Genomic DNA, 16,729 nt, shown 5'->3' on the forward strand with positions numbered 1-16,729 from the left:
CAGGCTTGGAAAAGCCATAGAAGTTAGGTCATTCACTAGTTTTAGCTAAGATACATTTGGACCACTGAGAAGTAATCACCCATGTACAATGATGTGAAGTAATTTTTTTTAAATAAAATATTAGTGGAACCATTCTGAAGAATATACCACAGGAACAGCAAGGGGCCAGTTTAAGGCATCAACCAATTTGTTTCAGCCAGTTTGAGTCCATGTTCTAAAACTGAAAACTTAATCATCTTTCTGTAACCCAAGAGATTCCTATCTTGTCAGTATCTGTATTATGAAGTAAAGGAGACTTAGGTGAAATGTTTTTATTTATTACAACTCCTGTTATCACCTGCCCAGGACCCCAAGAACATCATGGAAGTCTGGGAAATGTTCATGTATACGGTTGTTGCCTTGGTTGACCTAAAATCACCCCATACAATGGTACATATCAACCCATATTGAAGCCTTTAAGAAAACAAACAGTTGAAAAGTGGGTTGAAGGAGGCAAATGCAGCATCTGCCTTTAGAGCTATCGACTCAGGAATTCTCTCAATTATAGAATCTTGCAGACAAATTATTTTTCTTTCTTAAAATTTGGTAAGGACACATTCCTTTCTCCAGATCTGGCATGTTTTTATCATCCTGGTCCTATGGCTTATCATCTGCTCCATCTACTTCTAGTAAGTCTGCATCCTCATCACCACCCATGTTGTTGATAATCTCAGAGAAACAATCAAAATTAGACATGTCTTCACCTGAATCACCTTCCCAGTCTTTTCAATTATTTAAGTCCACACTGAGCAAGTTAAGTTTCTCCTCTGTGTGTATGTGTGTGTGTGTGTGTGTGTGTGTGTGTGTGTGTGTGTGTGACAGAGACAGAGAGAGAGAGACAGATAGGGACAGACAGGACAGATAGGGACAGGCAGGAAGAAAGGAAAAAAGATGAGAAGCATCAATTCTTCATTGCAACTCTTTAGTCTCCTTAGTTGTTCATCGATTGCTTTCTCATATGGGCCTTGACAGGGGTGGTGGAGGCTACAGCAGATCGAGTGGCCCCTTGTTCAAGCCAGTGACCTTGGACTCAAGCCAGTAACCTTGGGCTCAAGCCAGCAACAATGAGGTCATGACTATGATCCCACACTCAAGCCAGCGACCCCACACTCAAGCCAGCAACCTCACGCTCAAGCTGGCGAACCTGTGCCCAAGCCAGCGACTTCAGGGTTTCGAACCTTGGTCCTCTGTGTCCTAGTCCAATGCTCTATCCACTGCACCACTGCCTGGTCAAGCTAGTTTTGCAATTTCTTTTGTTAACCTTGGCCATGGCTGGTCAGCTTCTCCTTTTCATAAACAATATAAAATTCACCTGTCCTTTAATTCTTGGAATCATTTGGATCAATATGTGAAAAAGATCAATTGCACTTATATGTTTAAAATGATCACTTCTTCTAGCCCTGGCTGGTTGGCTAAGTGGTAGAGCGTCGGCTCGGCATGTGGAAGTCTGGGGTGCAATTTCCAGTCAGGGCACACAAGAGAAGCGCCCATCTGCTTCTCCACCCTTTCCCCTCTCCTTCCTCTTTATCTCTCTCTTCCCCTCCTGGAGCCAAGGCTCCATTGGAGCAAAGTTGGCCCCAGGCACTGAGGATGGCTCCATGGCCTCCACCTCAGACACTAGAATAGCTCCAGTCGCAATGGAGCAATGGCCCAGATGGGCAGAGCATCGCCCCCTGATGGGCATGCTGGGTGGATCCCAGTCGGGCACATGTAGAAGTTTGTCTGTCTGCCTGCCCGCTTTTCACTTCAGAAAAATACAAAAAATAATAATAATAAAATAAAATGATCACTTCTTCCAAGACAATTAAATGTATGTACCATGTTTCCCCAAAAATAAAAGTGTCTTATATTAATTTTTGCTCCTAAAGATGCGCTAGGTCTTATTTTCAGGGGAGGCCTTATTTTTGGGGAAATAGGATAGGTATTTTTTTAAATGTACATTAACATCTTTACTGTCTTCAATACAAAATTCAATGAAAACACAGTCCCTTAGGATTATGCCTTTTTGCAGAAATGGGTTGCCTCATGACCTGGGCCAGGGTTCTGGCAAATGGGTGGGGGTTCCTCTCAGGGACAGCGGCAGGACAGAGGTCTCCTGCGTTTACTCCTTGGTGAGGGTTCGACCCTGGTCTCCAGGATGCAGTACATGGAGAGAAAAGTTCCCCGGGGGAGAAAAGAAAAGTATAGGAAAGGGGGTGCAAAGGTAGAGACTGAACGTGCCTATGTAGGAGCAAGGGCCGCTGAATTCAACTGCCATTTTCTTATGTGATTTTTATATTATACCAAATAAATACTCCATACTTAAAATTTTAATAAAAAGTAATTAAACATGCAGCACAAATTTGTGATATATAATTATTTATTTAAAATTAAAATGTTTTCCAAATAATTTAATTAATAGGAAATAAGAGAACTATTTGTTTACAACCATCAAAGCCATTTGTGCGTTTATATATATGAAGAATAGAATAATTTACTTATGGTTTTGGGAAACTGAGGAAAGCAGACTTGAAGCAGTACTTTTTTTTTTAAGGTAAAACATTCTCATTTTCCCACAAATGTTTCTTTTTCCATCTAAGAAGCAGAATTTAGCTATTACCACAGATCCTTTTTAGGAATACAAACCTATAGTAAAATGCTTGGTTTAATCACTCAGGTACAAGACACATCCGTATTGTGTCCACAACATGACAGCTTAGGAGAACTCACACATTGTTATAGCCCTTTTTCCTCTATAACTGTGTATGCCTGGGAACTAACAGATGGACAGAATAAATTAAAGACAATAGGTTCAGGAAAACACTTGTTCAATATCTGCCATGCAGATACACCAAGACAGATATTTTTTAAAGCCTTCTTGATAAGAATGTTTTTGTTCTTTGAGAACAAACTCATGTAGTGCTCTGTTGGTCATAAAAAAATAAGTAACAAAGCTGAGAGATATTTTTTATTTAAAATAAACATTAATAAAAATATTCTGGGAAAGATGTCAAGCTAGGCACACTTATTCCTTCCCATTCAACTCCAGATTCCCATTAGCTTGAACAAAAGTACATTAAAAATAGGTCATTCCATTTTGTAAGAGCTGGAAAACTTGGACCAAAAACTAGACTTTCTTTTTTTTTGTTTAACATTTTGAAATTTTTTAAAGCATTTTAATTTTATTTATTTATTTATTTTGTGACAGAGACAGAGAGAGATAAGAAGGAAGAGAGATGAGAAGCATCAATCATTAGTTTTTCGTTGCGACACCTTAGTTGTTCGTTGAGTACTTTCTCATATGTGCCTTGACCGTGGGCCTTCAGCAGACCAAGTAATCCCGTGCTCAAGCCAGTGACCTTGGGCTCAAGCTGGTGAGCCTTGCTCAAACCAGATGAGCCCGTGCTCAAGCTGGTGACCTCCGGGTCTCGAACTTGGATCCTCGGCATCCCAGTCCAATGCTCTATCCATTGTGCCATCACCTGGTCAGGCTAGACTTTCTTTTAGAAATAGCATAGGTGAAACAAATAAAATAAAGAAGTATTGATTCACAATATTTTATTATTATAAAATAGTTTATATCTTTATTTGCTTTCTGACTTTCCTATTTATATTTATATGGGATTTGGACAGTTCTTCCTTTGTTCAACAAATATTTAATGTGTTCTTTTTGTGAGTACTGTTCTGGGGCTTAATATTCAGAAAATGTTTCTATCCTAATGAGCTTACAATGTGCTGCCATGAAAACAATAAATGATTCAGTGAATGTAGTGCACGGTATTACGGGAAGCAAAGGAGGGCTATCCAGAGCCCTGTGGGCAGGCAGCAGTGCGGACACTCCCATAACAGAACTTTTATAGCCACATATCAATGGCATTCAATGGCAACTGAGCTGTCAACAGCAGAATTCAAAGTATAGGTCAGTGGGCAGTGACTCTGAAGATAAAGAGCCTTTCTCTATAATGTCCAGGAAGCCAACTCTTGGCAAAGACTAGGCACAGATTTTCCATATAGTCATGCAGCTGCCAATCCAAACAGATAGAAATAGAAAATTGGCCCTAACTAAGGGGCTTCTCCAAGCCTGTTATCAAAAGATGAGGAGAAGGAGGAAGGGAGGGAGGGAAGGGAGAAGAGGGAGGGAACCCAGATTCAACTGAGGACCTACTGCATGCCGGGTCCCACTCCAGGTGCTGCAGGCCTACTAGGTGCCAGGTCCCACTCCAGCTACTGAGGAAAACAAATGACAATTCCTACTCATGGCACGGACCTTTTAGTGGGAGAGAAGCTAGTGCAGACTAATTAAAATATATAGTATGTTAGACATGGATAAATGCAAAGAAGACTCAGCAAGAAACATAAATAAGCGGGAAACAGCCACTATGGGAAAAAGAGGTTCATTTTTAAAAGGATTGGTCAGGAAAGACCTCACTGAGGTGAGTTTGAATACACCAGGGGTCCCCAAACTTTTTACACAGGGGGCCAGTTCACTGTCCCTCAGACCGTTGGAGGGCCGGACTATAAAAAAAACTATGAACAAATCCCTATGCACACTGCACATATCTTATTTTAAAGTAAAAAAACAAAATGGGAACAAATATATTCAAAATAAAGAACAAGTAAATTTAAATCAACAAACTGACCAGTATTTCATTGGAAACTATGGGCCTGCTTTTGGCTAATGAGATGGTCAATGTTCACCTCTCACTGACCACCAATGAAAGAGGTTCCCCTTCCGGAAGTGCAGCGGGGGCCAGATAAATGGCCTCAGGAGGCCACATGCGGCCCGTGGGCCGGGCCGTAGATTGGGGACCCCTGGAATATACACCTGAAGAATGTGGTAGAGTGAATCATGAGAGTATCTGGGAGAGATTTCCTGCAAAAGGCCCTGAGGCAGGATATAACATAAAGACTGCAGGAATAGCAAGGAGGCTAGAATGGCTGCAGTTGGGGAAACAAGGGGTAATGGGATCAAATAGACAATGAATCAGAGAGGTATTGGGAGAAAAGGAGAAGTGAATAACCCTTAGATTTTTGGATGAAGTTACCATTTACTGAAATGGAAGAGCCTAAAGGACAAGCTGATTTGGAAGGGACAATCAGAAGTGTATGTGTATCAGATATTCAAGTAGATATAAAGAGTAAACAATTCAATAATGAATCTGGAGATCAGGAAAGAGGTCTGAGTAATCACAGACTAACTTGGACAGTGGTCAGAATAGAGTTTATTTAAAATGTTTTTATTACTGATTGATTTTAGAGAGAGGAAGGGAGTGAGGAGGGAGGGAAAGAGAGAGAAAGAGAAAAAGAAAAAGATCAATTTGTTGTTCCACTAATTCATGCATTCATTAGTTGATTCTTATATGTGTCCCAGCTGGAGATTGAGCCTTCAACGTTGGTGCATTGGGAGGACATGCTTACCAACTGTGGTACCCAGCCAGGGCTAGGAGTGTATTTAAACCATGCTAATAAATACAATCATCAAGGATGCAAAGCAGACAGCCCAGGCACACTTCAATATTAAGAAATTAAGAAGATGAGGAAGAAGCAGCAAAACAAATTTTAAAAAAAGCTAGAGAAGTAAACCTAGGAAAATTCTGAAGCTAAGTGAAGAAAAAGGTATAGGAAACGACCAGCTGTGTAGAATGCTGCTGAAAGTCAAATAATATAAGAACTGAGAATTGGCCATTGGCTTTGTTTGTTGTGCTTATTGTCTTCTTTCCTGCTGTAAATACCATATGGCAGGAATTTTTTCTACCTTAGTTATTAATAATTCTGAGGAACTAGAACAGTGCCTGATACTTAAATCATGTTCAATAACTTTATATTAGTAAATGAATAAATTTCAGTTTTGAATATAAATATACTGATCTAAAATAAAATAGAAAATATCTTATGATGGCAAAATTTAAACACTGTTGGATGAAAAAAATGTAGAACTTCGCTATAAAGCTTCATGCTGTAGATTGCAGCAATTTAAATACACAATTCTGAGAGAGTAAGAGTACCTAAGAAAGAAAACTTGGAAATAAAACAAAAATTTGCATTCCTAATTTCCACTTTAGCATCCAGAAGATTTCTTTTACCTAAATATTGCACATTTACAAATATGGTCATTTTACATAATGTTTTGCAATAACACATTACAAATTACAGCTCTTAATCTTAGATCAATTCCTTTCTAAAAACAATATTTAATTATATTAAAAGCCATGGAAGAACTCCACTTGAATTACATTACTTACTAAACATTTCATAGTTTGGTCACATTCTTAAAAATCAAATTTAAGAATCAATTTGAGTCTGTACTATCTAAATGTGGTATAAGATTTTCATAAAGCAGAGTTTATAGTTCAAAAATGACATAAAATTTCATCACCATAGCCATCAAAATAAATTAACAAGTGAAGAATGCTGATGGCCTAGTAAGAATGCAATAGTAACATGACATTAAATAAATTTAAAGTAGGATCATTTCTGAAAAGTTCCCACTTAGGTGTTATATTGAGATAATAGGTTAGGTATTTCTATAACTACATATAGCTTAGCAATAATGCAATTGTCTAAAATGTTTTATACTCTCAAAGATACTTTTCTACTTTCTCACCAAATTTGAAGCAAAAGAGTGTGTGAGTCTTTCAATTAAAATTGCCATATTGTTTCAGTGAGGCTAATAAAGAGTCACCTTATTCGGATAAATAACTCTAGAGTAATTAGTTAACCCCAGCTGATGACTGATTTTGTAATATTAGTTGAATATTGGGTGGGATGCATTGAAACCTACCAGAATTTTCCTAGGCTCTTTGCCAGAGAGAATTCTTGTCAAGAAAAACAGTGCTGTGATTTCAACTTTGAACTCTGAACTGTACATTGTGTGAAATTGTCAAATACTCATCCCACAAATAACCTCATGCTCTTTCTGAAAATCTTGACAAATGCAATGAATCTGATTTAGTGGAAAAAAGTGTTTAAGGCCAAGAAAAATACACACATTGTGTAGATAGTGTCAATAATTTTAGAAATATTAGTTTACCGCTGTTCATGATTTCATTTTAAAAGAATGCAGTGTTGTTTCTGCTGAAATATTTTTACCACAATTACTTCACTTTTCTCCAAAAGAAACATTTTTTTCATATGTTACCATATTTGTACATTATTTTCTTAGAGTAATTAATTCAGCTGGTTAAAACATGATGCTACTAAGGTCAAGGTTTTAGATTCTGCACTCCAGCCGTAACCTATTCCCATGCAGCTCACTTAAATTATTAAAATTACACCCTGTGACTCAAATCCTACCCACATCACTTCATAGTATACAGATTAATAATAACTCCTGGCTGTTTTCAATGTAGAACAAACTTCTTATACAAGATATTGGATGGATAGGGATAGAAGCAGAATGAAAGAAATTTCATAGAATTAAGAATCAAACTAGAAATAAAAAGACAGTCATTATTGGGAAGAACTTTAATACAAAGTAAAGGAACAACATCAAAATAGATGTCAGAAGTAACAAGAACGGAAAAGCTGTAGGAATTCTCAACAAACTACCAAAAAACACATCTCTCTAATTTCTGTTATTCTTATTGGACCACAGGCTTCTGCAGTAGCTTGCTCTGTCTGACATATTTATTAACTTAATCTTCTGAGAAATTTAAAGTTCAAAAGAACAGCTATCCCTTAAAATCACCTAGCAATTCATATATATATATATATATAATATATATATATAAAATCTGATATATGGTGAAGAGTAGCTGTTTAATAACCATTTGTAAATTAATACAAATATATTTTTAAAGTAAAGATATTGGGAATCTGCAGCAATATAAAACATAAAGTTTGAATCTGGTATTAAATATAAAATAATAAAAAGCATGACTTCGGCCCAGGCTGGTTGGTTCAGTGGTAGAGCATCAGCCCAGCATGTAGATGTCCCAGGTTTGATTCACAGTCAGGGCACACAGGAGAAGCAACCATCTGCTTCTCCACCACCCCCCCCCCGTCACTCTCTCTCTTCCCCTCCTGCAGTCATAGCTCCATTGCTTTGAGCTCATCATTCCAGGCACCATGAGGCCTCTGCCTCAGGTGCTAAAAATATCTAGGTTGCAGGCATGGCTTCAGATGGGCAGAGCATCGGACCCAAGACAGGGTTGCCGGGTAGATTCCGGTCAGGGTTCATGTGGGAGTCTATCTGTCCTCCTCTCACTTGGAAAAGAAAAGGAAAAAAAATAAAAACAACATGACTTACCATGCACTTTTATACAAATTCTATATATTATAGGTAGTTGAAATAAAAATAAAATGTCCTAAATGCTTTTATCAATATATTATAATGTAATTTCCTGTTCTGTTTAGATACCAAAATTATTATTTAATGCAGTACCTTAATTTGGGAAAGGAAAAATAACATCAGTTGTGGCAACTACCTTCTATGAGGAGTGCTTCTTAATCTTTTAGGGGGTCACATAAATCTTTGAAGATCTCATTTTAAATCAATGAGTCTTTTCTACAGAAATGTGTATATTTTACATAAAATGCCATACCCAATTTTGGAACTATTTATGCCAGCCACTGAACCCTAAAAAACTGCATGGGATACAGATTAAGAAAACTTCTTATACATAGGATGAACAGTATAATTACAGATTTGTTACTACCTCTAAAAGGCAAGAAAAGATAAATTATATTTGTGCATAGTATAATATCCCACACATGGTAGCCACCAAATAAATTACTTTTTTTAATGAGTTTTTCAGAGAGTGAGAGAGAAAAAGAGAGAGAGAGATTGATAGATTGATTTGTTGTTCCACTTATTTATGCATTCATTGGTTTATTCTTGTCTGTGCCCTGACTAGGCATTGAACCTGCAACCTTGGAGTGCAACTACTCAGCCAGAGCCAAACAAATTACTTTTAATTTGTATTTTCCATGCTAAAATTGGTTTTAATCAGCATTAACAGAATATAAGTTATTAACTAGTAGTATACAAAGTAAAATAAAATGGAGACAAATTATGTAGTCAGATAAGCTTGGATTATTTAATTATGTAGAATTATGTAGTTAAATGCTAAATTAAACAAATGTAAGCAGGTATTTCTTTAGTACACAACTTTTGAGAATTGTTACTATACCAATATATAAAAATGGGGCATATTCTCAACAGCTTTGACTATGAAGACCCCTGTTCTTCAAAATACCTGTTGCTTGTTACTGGAAATTACTTATGACAAGTGTGGCAAAAGCTGTAATTGTTTTCATTAATACTGAACTTTGAATGAAAATAAATTTATATTTAATCTAAATTTTATTTCTCTTAAAAAACAAGTTATCAAAATAAAAGAAAAATAATGTATTTGAGCACATTTCTTAGAAAATTTCTTTAGAGCAATGCAAATAATTTTGCATGCTCATACATAAAAAGTGTTACACAAGGCAGGTTCACAGGGGACAGTGAGGCAGTTTGAGCCCAGCAGAGAGGGACCCTGAAAAGAGTCTAAAGGTAGATATTTCAGCCCACATATGATGGGGTGGCAACAGCCTGGAGAAATGACAGCTTTGTAAAGTTGCTTACCCCATGACAGGATTTTCCTCTCATTTTTGCAGACACTATGTATATTATCTAGAACCCTGAAACAAGAATGTAGATATTGAATAACAGAAACTAATTTTCAAAAAAGTTACATTTGTTTTTGAAAAATATTTTGGACTTCTTTGGATTAGAATACCGAAATTCTTATAGCTCATGATCCAGCCCCCCCTAAAAAATAAAAAAAAATGGTCGAGACAAGATGGCGATGGAGTAGGCAGACGTACCAACTCCCACCTCCCAGAACCAAAGTGGATTACAAACTAATTTTAAGAACTATCATCTGGAAAAACCAACTTTGGACTAAAATAAGAGGACTCTTCAACCAAGGAACACTGAAGAAGCCACACCAAGACTGGTAGGAAAAGCAGAAATGCGGAGAGGGCTGCCCAGCTCCCTAGAGCAAACAGCAACTGGGAGAGACTCACGTGGTGAGAAGTGAGTTTAGCAGAGAGGGGAGGGTCCTAAGTCCCAGGAACAAAGCCTCAGCCTGTATCTCCAGAGCCCTGAAGAGGCGTATGGACAGTATTTAGCTGGAAACAAGACAGGATACTGTTTGTGAGAAAGAGACTGATTTCTCAGACCCAGGATTCTTCTTAAAGGGACTGCGCAGAACACTTCCCTCACAACCACTCACCCAGGGCTCTGGGGGTCAGAGAGAGAGGAGAGGACCGGAGTAACAGGATGACAGTGTAATCTAGGAGGCACAGAAAGAAAAATTTTGGGAGACAGCCACCCTGACCCCTAGGACAAGTCACTCCCCAAATCTGAAGTGAATATTTCCCCTAGAAACAGCAATACCAGCAAAGGGAAGCAGGACACCAGCCAAACAAGCTCTCCCATGGCAGTCAGAGCAGAGTTGCTTAGAAGGAGGGAGCTTTTGGGACTACAGTAGTGAATCTTAGGGTCTGAGCTACAGCGCCCCCACCCACACAGCTGAGGGCTCACCCGAGGGCAGGCTGCAATGGCACGCGGAAGCGCGGTTCTGTCAGCAAGGGTGGAAGCCGGCTGGCCACCACTGAGGCCCAGGCGTGAGCTCAGTCTTGCCTGGCTGGGGAAGAGGGGGCATGTAAAAGTGGTCAAGCCCAGCTGCAGGCTGCCTGCTATCCAGCCTGCAGGGGAAGGGCAGGAACCCTGGAAGGGGTGGAGACCAGGCCTTGAGCAAGGGCACAGGAGCACAGTCTTGCCCTGCCCACAGAACAGAGGCTTGTGGCCTGACTTGGGAGCTGGCTCCTCCCGCAGGAGTGGAGCCAAAACCTAGAACAGGCAGAGTCCTGCTACTGAGCATGGGCATGCAGTCCCGCCTGGCCTGTGGAGCCAAGGCTTGCAGCTGTCCCACGAGCAGGCTCCTCCTGCAAGGGCAAGGCAGAAGCCTAGAAACAGGCAGAGACGCGCAGCTGAGCAAAGGTGCTCACCACTGCCCTCAAGGCCAAGCATAACGTCACCCTTGGGGGTAGGGCAAAGGTCAAGGACACCAAGGCTTATACAACCGAGTACATGATCACAGCCACTCCCGTGAAGGAGAGGAAGAAACCACAGCAACAAGCCCCAGTGAGCAAGCACTGGCAACACCCATACCCAAATGCCCTAGGCAGCAAAAGCAGAGGGGGTGGCGGGCCTGCAGACAGACCATACCTAGGAAATAGAGGCCACACCCAGTGTACTCCAGTGGCCAAGACCTTCTTTTACACAGAGAAGATGAGAAGGGAGAGATATGCAACAAAAATGAATCAAGAGAAATCCCAAGAAAAGGACCTGAATGAATCAGATATAACCAAATTACCAAATGCAGAGTTTAAAATAACGATTGTTAGGATGCTCAAAGATATTAGGACAACAATAGATGGTCATTACAAACACCGAAATAAAGAGATAGCAAATATAAAAAAGGACATTGAAATAATAAAAAAGAATCAGTCAGAAATGACAAATAATATATCAGAAATGAAGAACACAATGGAAGGAATTAAAAGCAGGATGAATGAAGCTGAGAATCGAATCAGCGAGTTAGAGGACACTATAAATAAAGGCATGGAAGCAGATAAGAAAAAAGAAAAAAGACTCAAAAAGTCTGAGGAAACTCTAAGAGAGCTCTGTGACAACATGAAGAGAAATAACAGCCGCATTATAGGGATTCCTGAAGAAGAGAAAGAACAAGGGAAAAAGACTTTGTTCAAGCATATCATAGCTGAAAACTTCTCTCAATTAAGGCAGGAAAACATCTCACATGTTCAGGAAGCACAGAGAACTCCATTAAAGGGAAACCCAAAGAAATCAACACCAAGACACATCATAATTAAAATACCAAAGCTAAGTGATAAAGAGAAAATATTAAAAGCTGCTAGAGAAAAAAAGATTATTACCTACAAAGGAACCCCATAATGATGACTTCTGATTTCTCAACAGAAACACTTGAAGCCAGAAGGAAATGGCAAGAAATAGTCAAAGTAATGCAGAACAAGAGCCTACAACCAAGACTACTTTATCCAGCAAGGCTATCGTTTAAAATTAAAGAAGAAATAAAAAGCTTTCCAGCCAAAAAAAACTCAAGAAATTCACAACAACAAAACCAAGGCTGCAAGAAATGCTAAGGGGCCTGTTGTAAACAGATCAAAGGAGAAAAAGAATATAGCAAAAGAGGAATACAGTTTTAAAGAATAAAATGGCAATAAACAATTACATATCAATAATAACCGTAAATGTAAATGGATTAAATGATCCAATCAAAAGACATAGGGTAGCGGCGTGGATAAGAAAACAGGACCCATACATATGCTGTCTACAAAAGACACACCTTAAAACAAAAGATGCATATAGACTAAAGATAAAAGGATTGAAAAAATATTTCACACAAACAGAAATGAAAAAAAAGCTAGGGTACTAGGGTAGTAATACTTATATCAGACAAAATGGACTTTAAAACAAAGACTATAGTAACAGATAAAGAAGGTCACTACATAATGATAAAGGGAGCAATCAACAGGAAGATATAACCATTATAAATATCTACGAACCTAATATAGGAGCACCTAAATATATAAAGTAGAATTTGATGGATTTAAAGGGCAAGATCAACAGCAATACTATAATAGTGGGGGATTTCAATACCCCACTAACAACACTAGACAGATCCTCAAGAAAGAAAATTAACAAAAAAACAGCAGACTTAAAGGACATATTAGATCAACTCGATTTCATATATATCTTCAGAACCTTTCACCCTAAAGCAGCAGAATATACATTCTTTTCAAGTGCTCATGACACATTCTCTAGAATAGACCACATGTTAGGGCACAAAAGCGGTCTCAACAAATTTAAGAAGCTTGAAATCATATAGAGCACTTTCTCTGATCACAATGGCATGAACCTAGAAATCAACCAAAACTGAAAAATACTCAAACACTTGGAAACTAAATAGAACATTATTAAATAATGAATGGGTAAACAATGAGATAAAAAAAGAAATTTCAAAGTTCCTAGAAACGAACGATAATGAGCATACATCAACTCAAAATTTATGAAACACAGCAAAAGCAGTCTTGAGAGGGAAGTTCATAGCATTAAAGGCATACCTCAAGAAGCTAGAAAAGGCTCAAATAAACAACTTGACCCTACATCTAAAAGAACTAGAAAAAGAACAGCAAGTAGAGCCCAGAGCTAGTAGAAGAAATGAAATAATAAAGATCAGAGCAGAAATAAATGACATAGAGGATAAAGAAAAAATACAGAGGATCAATGAAACCAGGAGCTGGTTCTTGAAAAGGTAAACAAGATTGATGAACCTTTAACCAGAATCACCAAGAAAGAAAGAGGACTCAAATAAATAAAATTAGAAACAAGAGTGGAGAAATAACAACTGACACAACAGAAATACAAAATATTGTAAGAAAATACTATGAAGAACTGTATGCCAAAAAACTAGACAACCTAAATGAAATGGATAAATTCCTTGAAACATATAATCTTCCAAAAATTAATCTGGAAGAATCAGAAAACCTAAACAGGCAAATTACTACAAATGAGATTGAAATAATTATCAAAAAACTCCCAAAAAAGAAAAGTCTTGGGCCTGATGACTTCACAACTGAATTCTACCAAATATTCAAAGAAGAACTAACTCCTATCCTTCTCAAGCTTACCAAAATTCAAGAAGAAGGAAGACTTCCAAGCTCCTTTTATAAGGCGAGCATAATTCTGATTCCAAAACCAGGCAAAGACAACACAAAGAAAGAAAATTATAGGCCAATATCCCTGATGAATTTAGATGCTAAAATCCTCAACAAAATATTAGCAAACTGGATTCAGCAATATATATAAAAAAAAATCATACATCAGGATCAAGTGAAATTTATTCTTGGGAGGCAAGGCTGGTATAATATTTGCAAATCAATCAATGTGATTCATCACATAAACAAAAGGAAAGAGAAAAACCACATGATAATTTCAATAGATGCAGAAAAAGCATTTGATAAAATCCAGCACCCATTCATGATCAAAACTCTCAGCAAAGTGGGAACACAGGGAACATACCTCAACATGATACAGGCCATTTATGACAAACCCACAGCCAACATCATACCCAATGGGCAAAAATTAAAAGCAATACCCTTAAGATCAGGAACAAGGCAGGGGTGCCCTTTTTCACCACTCTTATTCAACATCATTCTGGAAGTCCTAGCCACAGCAATCAGACAAGAAAAAGAAATAAAAGGCATCCAAATTGGAAAAGAAGAAGTAAAACTATCATTATTTGCAGATGATATGATATTGTATATAGAAAACCCTAAAGTTGCAGTAAAAAAACTACTAGACCTGATAAATGAATTCAGCAAGGTGGCAGGATGTAAAATTAATACTCAGAAATCAGAGGCATTTTTATACACTAACAATGAACTGTCAGAAAGTGAAATTAAGGAATCAATCCCCTTTACCATTGCAACCAAAAAATAAAGTACCTTGAAATAAATTTAACCAGGGAGATTAAAGACTTGTACTTGGAAAATTATAAAACATTGATAAAAGAAATCAGGAAAGATACAAACAAGTGAAAGCATATACCATGCTCATGGTTAGGAAGAATAAACATCACTAAAATGTCTATATTACCCAAAGCAATTTATAAATTCAATGTAATACCAATTAAAATACCAGTGACTTACTTTAAAGATATAGAACACATATTCCAAAAATGTATATGGAACCAAAAGTGAACATAAATAGCCTCAGCAATCTTGCAAAGGAAGAATAAAGTGGGAAGTATCACACTTCCAAATATCAAGTTATACTATAAGGCCATTGTATGCAAAACAGCCTGGTACTGGCATAAGAACAGGCATATAGATCAATGGAACAGAACTGAGAACCCAGAAATAAACCCACACCTTTATGGACAACTGATATTTGACAAAGGAGGTAAGAGCATACATTGGAGTAAAGACAGCCTCTTCATCAAATGGTGTTGGGAAAATTGGACAGCTACCTGCAAAAAAATGAAACTAGAGCACCAACTTACACCACTCACAAAAATAAACTCAAAATGGATAAAAGACTTAAATGTAAGCCGTGAAACTATAAGCATCTTAGAAGAAAACATAGGCAGTAAGCTTTCTGACATCTCTCACAGCAATATATTTGCTGATTTATCTCCACAGGCAAGTGAAATAAAAGACAGGATAAACAAATGGGACTAGATCCAACTAAAAAGCTTTTTCACAGTTAAAGACGATAAGAACAGAATAAAAAGACAAACTATACAATGAGAGAACATATTCGACAATATGTCTGATAAGGGGTTAATAACCAAAATTTATAAAAAACTTGTAAATCTCAACACCAGGAAGACAAAACAATCCAATCAGAAAATTGGCAAAAGAAATGAATAGAGACTTCTCCAAAAAGGATATACAGACGGCCAATAGGCATATGAAAAAATGCTCAACATCACTAATCATTAGAGAAATGCAAATTAAAACCACAATGAGATATTACCTCATACCAGCCAGAATGGCGCTCATCAACAAAACAACACAGAATGAATGCTGGCAAGGATATGGAGAAAAGGAAACCCTCCTGCACTGCTGGTGGGAATGCAGACTTGTGCAGCCACTGTGGAAAACAGTATGGAGATTCCTCAAAAAATTAAAAGCTGGATAGCCTTTTGACCCAGCTATACCACTGTTAGGAATATACCCCAAGAATACCATAGCACTGTTTGAAAGGAAGAAATGCACTCCCATGTTTATGGCAGCATTGTTCACAATAGCTAAGATCTGGAAACAGCCCAAGTGTCCATCAGAGGACAAGTGGATTAAAAAGCTTTAGTACATATATACTATGGAATACTACTCAGCCATAAGAAATGATGACATCGGATCATTTACAACAACATGGATGAACCTTGGTAACATTATACTGAGCGAAATAAGTAAATCAGAAAAAACTAAGAACTATATGATTCCATACATAGGTGAGACATAAAAATGAGACTCAAAGACATGAACAAGAGTGTGGGGGTTACGGGGTGGGGGAGAGGAGAGGGAGGGGGTTTGGGGAGGGGAGGGGCACAAAGAAAACCAGTTAGAAGGTGACAGAAGACAATTGGACTTTGGGTGATGGGAATACAGCATAAGCAAATGTCAAAATAACCTAGAGCTGTTTTCTCTGAACATATGTACCCTGATTTATCAATGACACCCCATTAAAATTAATTTAAAAAAATTAAAATAATGTTTATGGGTGGGAAAATGACAAGAACTAAAATGTTTCTCTGCTTTCTATTGACCTTGACCCTACTCTCATACTCAACCCTAGTGAGAATGGTGACTATTTTCTAGTCTCTGAGCTCTAATGAGTGACATTGGTATTACCTCATCTATAGCCCTTTACCTCTTATTTACACTTTATAAGTAATAAGTGGGGAAGTTGAGTGGTAGCTAAACCAGAAGGAAACAGGAAGGAGGCAAATCAGCTATTAGGTAACAGGTGGTTGAAGCAAAAATTATAACACTGACTGATACAGTAAATATATTAGAAAAGATATTTAAGACAATTACATTGTAAACAAAGGAGTATAAAATTATTCAAAAGTAGATAAGGCTTCTATATTTCACTCATACTAGGGAAATT

At 37.7% G+C, this 16,729-nt stretch overlaps 1 protein-coding gene and 1 pseudogene across 2 annotated transcripts in view; both read right to left on the bottom strand.

Moving 5' to 3' along the window:
- CFAP299 (cilia and flagella associated protein 299) overlaps positions 1-16,729 on the bottom strand; it is a 725,440-nt gene that overhangs the window by 616,037 nt on the left and 92,674 nt on the right. The gene's annotated exons all lie outside the window — the stretch shown is intronic.
- LOC136338039 (prostaglandin E synthase 3-like) lies at positions 538-9,594 on the bottom strand (annotated as a pseudogene).

Source organism: Saccopteryx bilineata, chromosome 5, assembly GCF_036850765.1.
Source record: "Saccopteryx bilineata isolate mSacBil1 chromosome 5, mSacBil1_pri_phased_curated, whole genome shotgun sequence".
In the NCBI taxonomy this organism is placed as follows: domain Eukaryota; kingdom Metazoa; phylum Chordata; class Mammalia; order Chiroptera; family Emballonuridae; genus Saccopteryx; species Saccopteryx bilineata.